This window comes from Lineus longissimus, chromosome 12 (genome assembly GCF_910592395.1).
Source record: "Lineus longissimus chromosome 12, tnLinLong1.2, whole genome shotgun sequence".
Classification (NCBI taxonomy): Eukaryota; Metazoa; Nemertea; class Pilidiophora; order Heteronemertea; family Lineidae; genus Lineus; species Lineus longissimus.
This window is the reverse complement of record NC_088319.1, coordinates 5,117,467-5,129,973: the sequence shown is the minus strand read 5'-3', so window position 1 is coordinate 5,129,973 and position 12,507 is coordinate 5,117,467.

The following is a 12,507-nucleotide window of genomic DNA, read 5'->3' as shown; positions in this document are numbered from 1 at the left end:
AAGGTACATGATTATTACAGTGTATTTTGTGAGGTGGGGCCTGGTGCTTTACAATGGTCAAATGAACCGACTGTTGTCTGGACATTGATGAAGTGGATGCAGCCAAATGTTTGGGACGGTCTTTTTTGTATGTGAAGAAAAGAAGATAAAGAGTTGGTTAACAAAATGAACTTTATTGGTGCGGCAGATATTTGATGCCTTTCGGCAGATATTTGAAGCGTCTTGCGGCAGATATTTGTTGCCTTGCAGCAGATATTTGATAACGCTCTCCGGGAATGGAAAGCAGTAAAACGAGTAAGCACACCTCACTCTGAATGTGGGAACAGCAAGTGCTTTCCTGGACTTGAAATGTGCCAACGACTCCTCTTGTAATAACCAACAACAGTTAATCTGTAAAAAAGAGAAGAGAAATTAACACTGACTGAATAAAAAAGGGTGACATAGACGGGGAAATGTACACCACCGGATACAGTCTGTGCTTGATCAGGCATCGGTCAGATGATATCCTGAACAAGGCATCTATGGAAGCAAATCCAGAAAGAGACTTTACCTTCGAAGGGCACACTTATTACTCAGTGAAAAGTCAGTCCTGTGGGCTGTTTTCCAATTCAAAATAAAAGTGTAACCTCTTTAAATTAGTCTCACAGACTGAACCATAACACTCAACAGCCAACCGTGCCCACATGATGTGAGCCGAGAGCTGGGCTTAAAGATGAGCGAGTGGTGTACTACATTTTGAAAATTGTCTATCGTCTACGACATGTGACAGAACAGGATCTAGTGGACTTAATGATGAATCGACTATCAAATAAGGTGTCCATCAAATGAATCATGAGGGCCTGTTTGTTGAGTTATACTCTAAGCCTGTCCTATAGGGCTAGGCTATGGTTTTTGTCTTTTTTACAGCTACAGTACAGCCATGCACAGCGCAGTGTACAGACAGTACAGGATTGCAAACCAAAAACATGAGCATTGCTGCGTAACGAAACTGCAGTGGAATTCATACTACGATGTCATAATGTGACTTTCAAAATAATTGTAAACAAACGTAGCCTAAATGGCGAAATTTGTTGCAAAATTGCCAACCACAACATCTCAGGGACCGTAGCCAAAATGGCCGACGGCGAATTCTCCGGTCGCTAGCGCAGTCCATAAACAAGCATCACTTTCACCAACTTTGGGCGCAAGCTTGGTCATCAAAGTTACAGAACTGTTAGAAATACATCCAAACAACATATATATACAGTTAAAAGTGCATAAAAATCCCGTTTCAACCTCCGGCCGCTACCTTTTTTTCTCCGCCAGACGCCGGGCCCTACCGGTCGTTATTTAGTGCGACCGCCACCAGAGTGTTTATCACGATCTTTCGCCGTTTTAATAGCGCGTTTTAGGCAGATTAATCAATTATTACATGCATGCATTATATATCACCGAAATGATAATTGCGTAGGCTATTTGAAACTAAGTTCAGATATTATTTTTGATCTTTGAATTGAATTTAGGCGAGTGATTTTTGACACCCGGTCGACATATCAGGACTTGCAAAATTCACGCGAGATCGCTTGCATCATCGGCACGTTTGAAAACCGAATTTCACAAATTCCACAAATATTTATCACATACCATATGTATCACCACAAAGGTAACTCTCTAGACTATTTGAAACCAAGTTCAGATACTTATTTTCACAAAAATTCGAAGATATGCAAGCGATTTTTCAGTGGTAGAGATCGACGGAAACAAATTTCTCGCTCTAAAATGACATGAGACGAGCACCAACTTTCGCTAATTTGTGCACAAAATTTCCGCAATATTATAAAAAACTATCGATAAATCTGAATTATATAGACTCTTTTCAGTACCTAAACAAATTTCAGGTACATGGTCATGTTGATTAAAAGAGTATCAACCGATTGAACATGAGAAAGTTCACTCATCTTCATTGAAGCAGCGACTACCGCCATTTTTAAATGGTGGCATCTCTTCTATCAATCGGCCAATCAGCGGCACTGCTTGCAAAAAGTTGAGCCACCGCCAAATTTGAAATCGCCAAAATTCAGTCAATGTGCCTGCAGCGCCAACTGGCGGTGAAAACCATATCAATTCCATTAAAAGTAAAAAATGAAAAAATATTAAAAAATATTCAGCCACATTTGAAAACAATATTTGCTCTGTGGACCGAGGTAAAAAGGGAAAGAAATCTACACGCGAAATGACCTCATTCTCTTAATACAGGTCGGATCGCGCTGATTTTTCGTTTTTGAGTTCACCTTGGGCAACTCCTAATTTAGCACCGTCAACAAAGTGGCTAGGCCTTCCCAATCAGAAATGTCCAATTTTGTCCACAGATGGGTCCCTAGATGGATGGATTGCAGGACGGACACCATTTGAACAGCTATTCTACTAGCTCCGCTGACTTTGTCAGCTGAGCTAAAAACTGCCAGAACACTGAGATATGTGGTCCATTGGAGAAAATCGAAATGAAGAACAGGAAATGGAAATCTTCTATGCGTATCCTTTGTTAAAAACAATTTGACATAATGGCAAGAATAAAACATTCAATTTCAGGATCAGGCTAATTTTTAAAATTATTGATTGACTGAAGTGAATAATCCTGTTTCTTGCAACATATTTCCTTAACTCTTTAATCAGTTGTTGTACGAGCTAGGCGTCGAAAGCGAGTGGCTAAAAATAAAGAGCCAGCACCAACAGTCGAGACATCCATACCAACCGAGGAAAGACCAGACAACCCAGTGCCGACAGACCAGCCAGGCCCATCTATGCCAACCCAGCAGAAATCAGAGGAACCAGCTTACAAAAAGGTGAGACTCTCTTAAGCAATAAGTAAAAGTTACCAATTGCTTTGCAAGAATTAAAAACATTCCTTCTATTATTTTCAGTTTTTATACGCATCTTGGTATCTTTTTCAGGAAATTGCGCTAAACTCGGTCAACGTTGGGCAATACTATGCAGTAGACTACGGCAAGCGATACCATATCGGGCAAGTGCAAGCTATAGGAGATGATGGAATGTTAACTATGGAGTTCATGCATCAGGTTAGTACAGGTTAATTAAAATTTTCCAAGATTTGCAATAGTGTCAAGCATAAACAACTTTAATGATAAGGACTTTTTAGAATCCCCGTTGAGCTTAAATCCATGTTTCTCTTTCAGTGCACAATTGATGGACAAGTCGTTTTCAAATGGCCAAGAAAAAAAGACTCGGATAATATCCACCCACATGCTGTATTTAATGGACCAATTTATAATCCACTTTACAAAGGAGCCGACACATTCCAGTTTCCTCAAACGCTGTTGACTGTTGTGAACAACATCTTCAAAGTTCGTATGATCGAAAAACTTCCAATGGTTTAATACTGCAAGGGTTCCACGAGAGACATTTAATACTGACATGAGCATGTGATTAATAGCAAAGTTTCAGTGGATAATGATAATTATGGATAGTTCAGCAGAAGTAACTAAGAGAAACTGTTGGTGACTAGACTGAGGTGGTAACATATAGCTGATTGTCCACCAAAATGGTTATGTACGGGACATGATAGATCTGTCCTTTAAAATGACCTCTAAAACTTCTAATTGTAATGTGCACTCATAAATGTACCATTGTTTTGTTGTCACATTGGCCAAGATTCAATTCCATGAATGTACGATAACGTCTTTGACATAATCACAGAAAAAAAGTCCTGTTTTGCCAAAGAAATTATATTTCCTCTTAACAAGCCTAATTAAAAGCTGGCAAATTGAGAAATTAATTGTAGTTACTGTCATACTATCTACTGTGAATCACAGTGTAAAAGAATCATGTATCAGAACTTTTGACAGGAATGATTTACTTGAAGAAAAATCAGTGAAAGCATGCTGTCCTGTACATAACCATCAGTGTCCCGTACATAACCAAAGCCTGAATTTTGAATTTGAAACAGATCAGGGCTTCAGACCAAGATAAATTCTGATAGATGTGTGTTATTTTTTAGAGGTCGTTATACTGCTTAGGTTGATGGGTTTTTTTTAACTAATACTCTCTTAGTTTTTTAAGTGGGACAAACGACAGCCGGATAAAAATTGAAAATGAGAGAGCAACTCCTTTAAATTAGCTAATTTTTGTCGAAAAATCTGGTGAAACAAGAAACTTGATATTTTATTTCAAACAGTAAACAAATAGGTCATCAGCAATAAAGTTTTAGACAAATCTGATTAATTTTATATCATTTCATATGCTGTCATGGGTTTAATGTCCCATACATAACCTTGAAGAAACCATGTCGTTCAATCTGATTTTAATTTTCAATAAAAAATAGTATTCAAATTCCGTCTTCAGTTCCTTTTTCCTATGATGTGTACCATTTGATTAATATTGGAATTTATCATATTTGGAATGGTGAAATTTTTGACTCCCTGGTTGACACAGAGCGCCACTGATCTTGAAACACCCCATTATCAATATGGCCACCAGGACGGCGTGTTTGAAATTGGTTTTCATCAATTTCGAGGAGAACCATTCGTCCGATCAAATTCATTTTTAGCTCAGCTGACCGAAGGTCTGCTGAGCTTATCAAATAGCTATTCGAGTGGCGTCTGTCCGCCAGTCAGTCACTCCGTCCATCTGTCCACAGGGGCACATTTTGTAACCGTAAGGTCTACAGACCTCAATTAGGCATGACAATTATGAGCCTTGTGAAGGCTACCTTCAGTAACAAATTTGGCGCCATTTGACCTACATTTAGTGCGCTAGGGGTCATCGAAGCGTTTTGGCTTTTTAGACCATAGCTCTCTTACCAACAGATATATGGCTTTCTAATCTCACCCACATTTTGCTTATTTTTTTCTAATCATAGCAGAATTGTGATTAATTCATCTATTGGCCATTAGGGGGCGCTACGGGCAAAATGCTAAAACTGGGTAATTTCAAATTTCCCGCCTCAAAACAACGGTATTCTAGTAATATGATAGGTCAGCCTGTGTTGCTCGATGAAGTTAGACTCGTTATTTCTACCGGAGCGATGATTTTGTAAGTGACAAATTTTCTTTTTTAAGCCTTTACGGAAACGTATTTTGGTACGAAACTTCACACGTTTATAGAAAAGATCAACGAGAATGTGTTCAAATGCCCTCATAACGATGAGTTCAACAGAATTTGGTCAAAACAACCTTCGAATCTAGTCAACTTTCTTTGCGAAATTGAAGCGACGACCTCATTATTTATCGTAATTTATGCAGATCTGAGTCCAGCTGATGGGCGATGTTTTGATTGTGTTCAAACTATTGGAAACTTCGGAAATTAGTTCTATTAGTTCTACTATTCTGCAGGAGTATATTATAGCCATTGATGTTGACAGCTAAAAGCACGAAAACTTTGTTCAGGTTTCTCGTCCAATCACGTGACCTCTCCAACACTCGATAATGCACTCTTTTCGTCCACGTTTTAGGCCAATCTTCGGCCTGAACATGAAATCTAATAAGCGCAGTACTTAAATCAGATGATTCTGAGTTCTCTCGCCTTGAAAACATTCCTGGGTAAAATCCATTGAGATTAGCCGAGTTAATCCACTGTTTCCGTGCCTAAAATCTCTGCCGCTGAATTCTATAAATAGAAACTATTAACATCGCGGCAGTGTGGTTCCCATTGTGCGCCTCCCACTTCACACCATGTCAGGAACTTTTACGGAGATGGAGGGCGTGCGGTAAGAAGAATGGCCAAAATGACGTCACGTTTTCCTGGCAATGTCTCTTGCCAGACCAGTCAAGCATTAAGAAAGCATCTTTAATTCAGAGAACGTTAGAACTAGAAAAACGAATATGTTAATTTGCAAAATTAAAAGCAGATTTCACCACTAACCAGCCAAATCGGAATACGACGGCGCAAAATGTTCTCGCTTTCCTCCTGCTAAAACACCTTGTTCCCGCACTCCTATTTTAATTTATCCCAAGGAATATGATATGATCTGTTTTCACTTTTTTGTAATTAAATGGTATTCATATAATGAGATCAATAGTAGTGTCCGTGTCAGATCCCATCATGGAGGTATAAATAATTATTTATACCTCCATGATCCCATCGTTCAACTAGTCTTCTCTCCCCAGGTGCCTCACACGGACCTTCACGCCCCATACTCAAGACCAACTCTTACAATATCGCCCTCAAAACAACCCTGGAGTCATGAATTCACAGGTGCTCCTGTGAAATCTCAGTTCTAGTTTATTTATCAAACTTTATCGAGGGTTACCCGGTTATCGAATCGAATGGATGTGTCGATCGTCGGGGCGGATTGATATGTGGTTAGGTTGTGCGTCCAAGGCGATTAGGTCATTCAGTTAGTTTGAGAAAGATCATGATCATGAAGATGCGTGTTGTGTTATCATAACTGGAAAATAAGTTGAAGTTATTATTAGTACCGGTACTACGATTCTTACATGAGTAAAAAGTAGACGTTTTAAGCAACACAATAATGTTACTCCCATTTTTTCTGTAAAGCTACTGATACAACATACTGAACTAGGGATATCTTCCGTTGCCTCCTGTAATATTTACATACCATGGCTGATTAGTTCAATCATATTTCATCCAGCTGGCAGCTCTGCATTGGAAATTTTAGTGGTATAACGTGTTCTCTTGACCTTCAAACAGTAGTATAAAGCCGATATTTACTACTTTATACCCTCAGTCCTATGTTATTAGGTCATCCAGCTGAGCGCCAGGCCCTTGGGCCTCTTGTTGGTATGTACGTTGGGGGTGACTAGAGGAAGGTTCAGTTCGAAAACCGGCTCGTTCTGATTCTCAATATGGTCACCAGGGCGGCGTGCTTGAAATCGGTTTCCGTCAATTTCGAGGAGAACCGTTCGTCCGATTAAATTCATTTTTGGTATGTACGTTGAGGGTGACTAGAGCAAGGTTCCTTTGAAAATGGGCTCGTTCCGATTCTCAATATGGTTACCAGGGCAACGTGCTTGAAATTGGTTTCCGTCAATTTCAAGGAGAACGGCTTGGAGGATGGAATCAATTTTTAGTGGGTGTAGGCCTAATGCAGTTTTGTAAGGGGAAGGTTCCTTTCGAAAATCAGCGCGATTCGAAATTCAATATGGCCACCACGCTCACATCCTCAAAATAGGTTTCCACAATTTTAATTCCCATATGCAAACTAGCCACTCCACTAAGCCAACTTCACCATTATCTCACCTTCAACCATAATAGGCTGAGGGGTTATGCTCGCTTTGCGATGCTATTTTTTTTCTCATTCTTTCCGTGATTTTTTTATCATAAATATATCTTTGTTTATTTGTCATAAAAAAGGCCGACTTGCACCAAATAACTAACATTATCATTCATTTACCTTCTCCAGAAGTGTGATTTGTAAGATAAGACTTGCCACGAACACAGACAGTCAGGACCAACTCGAAAAAACGAGGTAGCAAGAACCACGGTTTTCCGAGGTTACAAGCGCAGAGCTGAATTACAACAATTCACGTTTCTCAGCGAGCGCATGACAACAAGAATTTGAAAAAGTGCAATGCAGCGGGTGCAATAACTTAACTACTATCGGTTTGCACTGAAAAATACAATGTATCGTAATAGAGGTTTATGAAAAGGCATCAAATCCTAGTGAAATAACCGATTATTTGATCACATTTGGCAATGGCTAGCTCTTTAGAAAGAATTTTCCTCCACTACCCGGTAATTTTCCCAAGACATGTGTATATTCTTGTAGCGATTGCGACTATGTTCCATTGGTCGGCACCGGAGATTTCTTGTCGGCGTCTATAAGTAGATGTATACCTTCACGGAAAACCCGCATAAATCATCGAAAAAGCGAGGTTATGGGCAACCACGTTTTTGTAAGGTAGCAGATACCTCGTTTTTTCGAGGTTCCGCACTCATAAATGCCCAATTCGACTCACCTCGATTTTCCGTGGTTCATTGGAAGTAGCGCATGCGCACATCATTCTGTCAAATGTGATGACGACATCACTACGCCAGATTGCGCGGGCTTTTCGATTTTTGAATTTCGTACCGCGTTCGGTCCTGCGGGGCTAAGGTAAGTCGAACGGGAACCGGGGGAAAGCGTTTAAAATTGAGCCACGGGATAGGGAATGGGAACCACCGCTAATCCGCTAATAAAGTACTACCGTCGCCAAACGGTCATCTCATACGGAAAATTTACTGCATTATCGATCAGCCTCTGCCAATGTAATGCTTTATTTTTGAAAATAACAACGCGCTTGAACATTGCTGATGAATGCATAGTTCTCGACATGCTCGATGTGCTACGGCTGGGATCATATTTAAAATTCCCGCGGTTTATAATACCTAAAGATCTAACAAAGCACTCTCCACCACAAGTGTATCGGCTAATACACAGGCGCCGTCATTTGTTGTGTTTACCTCTGTTGTAGAGAATGCCGGTAGTAACCCGCGAATTGTCAGCGCACTTGGTTGACCACATCCATGACGTCGCTCAACAGCTACATTGGAACGTCAGTAATCAAGACGGCCAATGGCGTGCTAGTGGGCGGGGCTACATGTGGCGCGTCATGGCTATTTTTAGCGACCAGCGGTCCAAAAGCACATTGCAAGCACCTTCGGCAACCTCCGCGTGTTCTCCTCGGGATTGTTCGGAAGTGGACGCGATGTATTGATAATCGGGCGATTTGTCATGTGTGCACGTGTAACGTTCTGAGGCTTTTTTTATCGAATTCAAGATATTACATCGCAATAGAGTGGTACATGGCTCTTGACTGAACCTTGAACTTATTCGGATTTTAGTGTTTTAAGTTAATGGCAGCTGCTGGACTTCAACTACGATTAAGCAGACGGACCGATGGTCTAAACCCGGGGTCAAATGCATCCACATCCCTGATTGGTTGGCTACCTTCGTGAATATTTTACATGGGATTATCTTCTGCTTGTAGTGATTATCGGATGTTTATCCTCGATTAATCGTGGTTGATGGTAAAACCTCGCAAAAGCGTGGTTTCAGCCTACCTCGCTTTTGCGTGGTTGCTACTGAACCTCGATTTACCTGGGTACATAAAATACCTCGCTTATTCAAGGTATCTGGAACCGAGGAAAACCGTGGTTCCTTGCTACCTCGTTTTTTCGAGTTGGTCCTGACTGACAGACGGTATTACACGTATTAAACAAAAGACCGTGGACGCAAGGTCATTTTTGCTGTTTGGTACACGGCAGTCGTGGAAATAACCCCTGTGAAAATCAAAATATATCACATGATATTTGGACCCAAAGCAATAGATACCTCATCATACCAGGTGGAAGAATCAATCGGGTGTCATTCCAACAGTGAAACTATAGACGATTGTGATCTATAGACGAACTCAAGGAAGTTTGTTTTGGCGCTGACCAGTCATACGTTCACAAAGAATCGCCATGTCTGTAGACATTGTCTGAAGTTGGCTTGAGCCTTCTGACGAGTTCTGAGTGTACGCATTTCATTTGTTTTGGCGTTCTTCGAATTCGTCTAATAAACAATGTTGTACTTGCAGTACATTCACTGAGTGGGAGTGCTAGCATCGGGAGTAACTCAAGCGCCTCCCACACATCCAGTCAGAGCCGATCGTGTATACAACAATGTATTTGGTTGTACTATAGACAGTTTGCTGAGGAGGGTTTCTTTTCTGCAAGTTGCAAGTTGCAAGTTAAAAATGCAAGTTGCAAGTTGAAAATGCAAGTTGCAAGTTGAAAATGCAAGTTGCAAGTTGCGCAAGTTACAAATATATTCTCATAGAAATGACCGAAATATCCATTTGACCCCCATCCCCAAGGTACTAAGAAATTCAGATCTGTTTATACAAGGGTTTAATTCTAGAATGGATACCACAGTATGGTTACATAATGTAAGCATTTAATTGCCAAGATCAAAATAACCCACTGGCCGATATAAACAATTAGAATGTTGTTCATTGACAAGGTTCTTCATCACTTGGTTGAGAAACTGTTTACATAAAAAAACAAACCTTTATTTGTTGTGGGCTTTAGCTGGTTGAACTTTGTGAAATGATCTTTGTAATTTTGATGAAAATATATTTGTAACTTGTGCAACTTGCAACTTGCATTTCCTACTTGCAACTTGCATTTCGAACTTGCAACTTGCATTTCCAACTTGCAACTTGCATTTCCTACTTGCAACTTGCATTTCCTACTTGCAACTTGCAACTTGCATATTAGCAACACTCTTTGCTGAGTGGTGAGAACTGAGTTAGCAGGGGTCTTTGCCAGGATTTAAACGATTGTCTTGGGGTGAATGGAATGGTGCATTGTGGATTATAACCTACATCTAGAAGTGATCAGGCTGCCAACTTAAGGGTAAGGCATTAGTCTGTCAGGCTAGTTACTCAAAGATTTGATGCACTTCCTGCTCGAGCCAATTTAAAAAGTGGCTAGTCCAAGGCGTCAGAAGAGCCAATTTTTCGACCCCTGTTCCTAGCTCTTGCTGTGCCTGTTAGATTCCAATACAGTCCGTTTGCCCATCATCCTCTTGTAATTGTACTGGGCAACGGTTCGAGGCAGGGTCAGTTAAGGTGATGGTTGAGAACTTGGCAAAATACAGGCTGACTTAGTGCCATAGCAGAGTTAGTTTGTTTCTTCACCATATAATCATCTAACTTGTCATTCCCCACATGCAGTAGTTACCCCAACCACGCATGATGCTCATTTTGAGTCTAAATGAACAAAATCACAGACAAAAGACCTGTTCATATTTGTCGTTTTAAGCCTCATCACTCTGCACCTTATTCTATTATTCAGCCAAGCTTAAAACATCTCATGCAACCCCCTCAGGACTGATTCTGATACAGATATCAGTCCTATAATGGGTCTGGGCAAGAAGTGTGTCATCCTGGCTTGTCGCAGTGTTTCTGCCAAAAAGGACAGGTGAGTTCCTGATATCGCAACGCAGATTGGCAACTTACACTTTTAAAGGGCTAATTTAGTGATCACTCTTTGAGACAACGGTAGAGCGAAACTTTGATTAGATACTCTACCCCTCTGGTGATTATGAAATAATTGCAATGATTCACATAGATGTAGAACACTTGCAGGTGTACAGAAGCTTATATGAATGCACTGTAGTGTAAAAGATAGCAGCAGAAAGAATGTAAACAATATCCTAAACAAAGTAAATTTCCCTCTTGGTTGGTTATTTCCAATCTTTCAGAAAGAGCGATCACTAAAGTTAGCTCTTTTAGTTTTTAATGCTTTCTTTTTTTCAAAAGAGTTAAAATATTGCGTAGATATTTTACAATCATTTAATTTCATGATTTTTCCAAATCACCTTCACCAGAACATCATGACGCGATTCCATTTTCAAACAGACATTCCTTCAGCCATCAGGCATCACGTTGATTCATTTCTAATCATCGAATTAAAGAACATAGGGCCCTGTCCAAACTGTTTCAGTTTCGTATACTTCAACCTCAAGGTTGTACCTGCACGGGACCGAGTGAGAGTTTTGAAATTCTCAAATGAACCGAGATAGCTGTCAGTGGTTACCAAGCGGAACCCAATTTGGAAGAGGACCCACATCATTTGCTGAAACCGCTTTGTATGTGGTCCATAGTACTCCGTCCATATCCGTGCCAATATCTAAACGGATATGCCGGTATGGATAAGCCAACAAATGCCATAAGGTAACCACTCTACACTATGCACTCTTTAATTTATTAGTAAAAACAAGGACACCGTAGAATGCTAAGGGATGCTCGTCCAACTCATAATAAAATGGTATGTGGCCAACTATGAAGAGTTAAATGAACGTCAAGGTCTCAGTTGGTTCTATAATGGTGTCGCACTGTACAGAAGATCCAGGAACCTCGATAGCTCAATTGGTAGAGCAGGCCAGAGATCTCTTATTAGCCAGCGTGTACATTCTGTGTACATTTTAATGAACATAGGTTGGTGAAAAAAGTACACCAAGGGTGCTTTTATAATGCCCACCAAATTTTATATGTGTTATGAAGAGGCTTTTATCAAAATAATAGTAAGAATTCAAAACATTCCAATACCTATTGCCTGAGAAAAATTGATTTGTGTACAGGATTACCATCAAATCGTCACTCACGGACTGATATGGGCCTATCAGAATACAAGTTCTAAACTGGCCACTGACGCAATATTTCCTTGAATTAATTATCAAAAAGTATATCCCCGTTATGGCCTGGCTCTGTAGATTAAGAATCCACCAGCAATGATTGAAGAATAAATCCACTTTCACCCATCACAGTCATGTATTTACGGTTTACCACAGCTTCACAGTTCACTAGGACTATGTGTCAGTGCCACACTTCCGCCTGTGGATGAATACATACTGCCCAGCAGTGGACCGGCAATCCAAAGATCTGCGGTTCGAATTCCAGTCAAGGCTGCTTGATTTTTCTCTACTAATTTCATTTCTTAGTAAAAACAACTGGTTTGGTATTTCCTGTTGCACCAACTTAATTGAAATAAGAAAACTGACCATTTTTTCCCAAAGAAATGTAG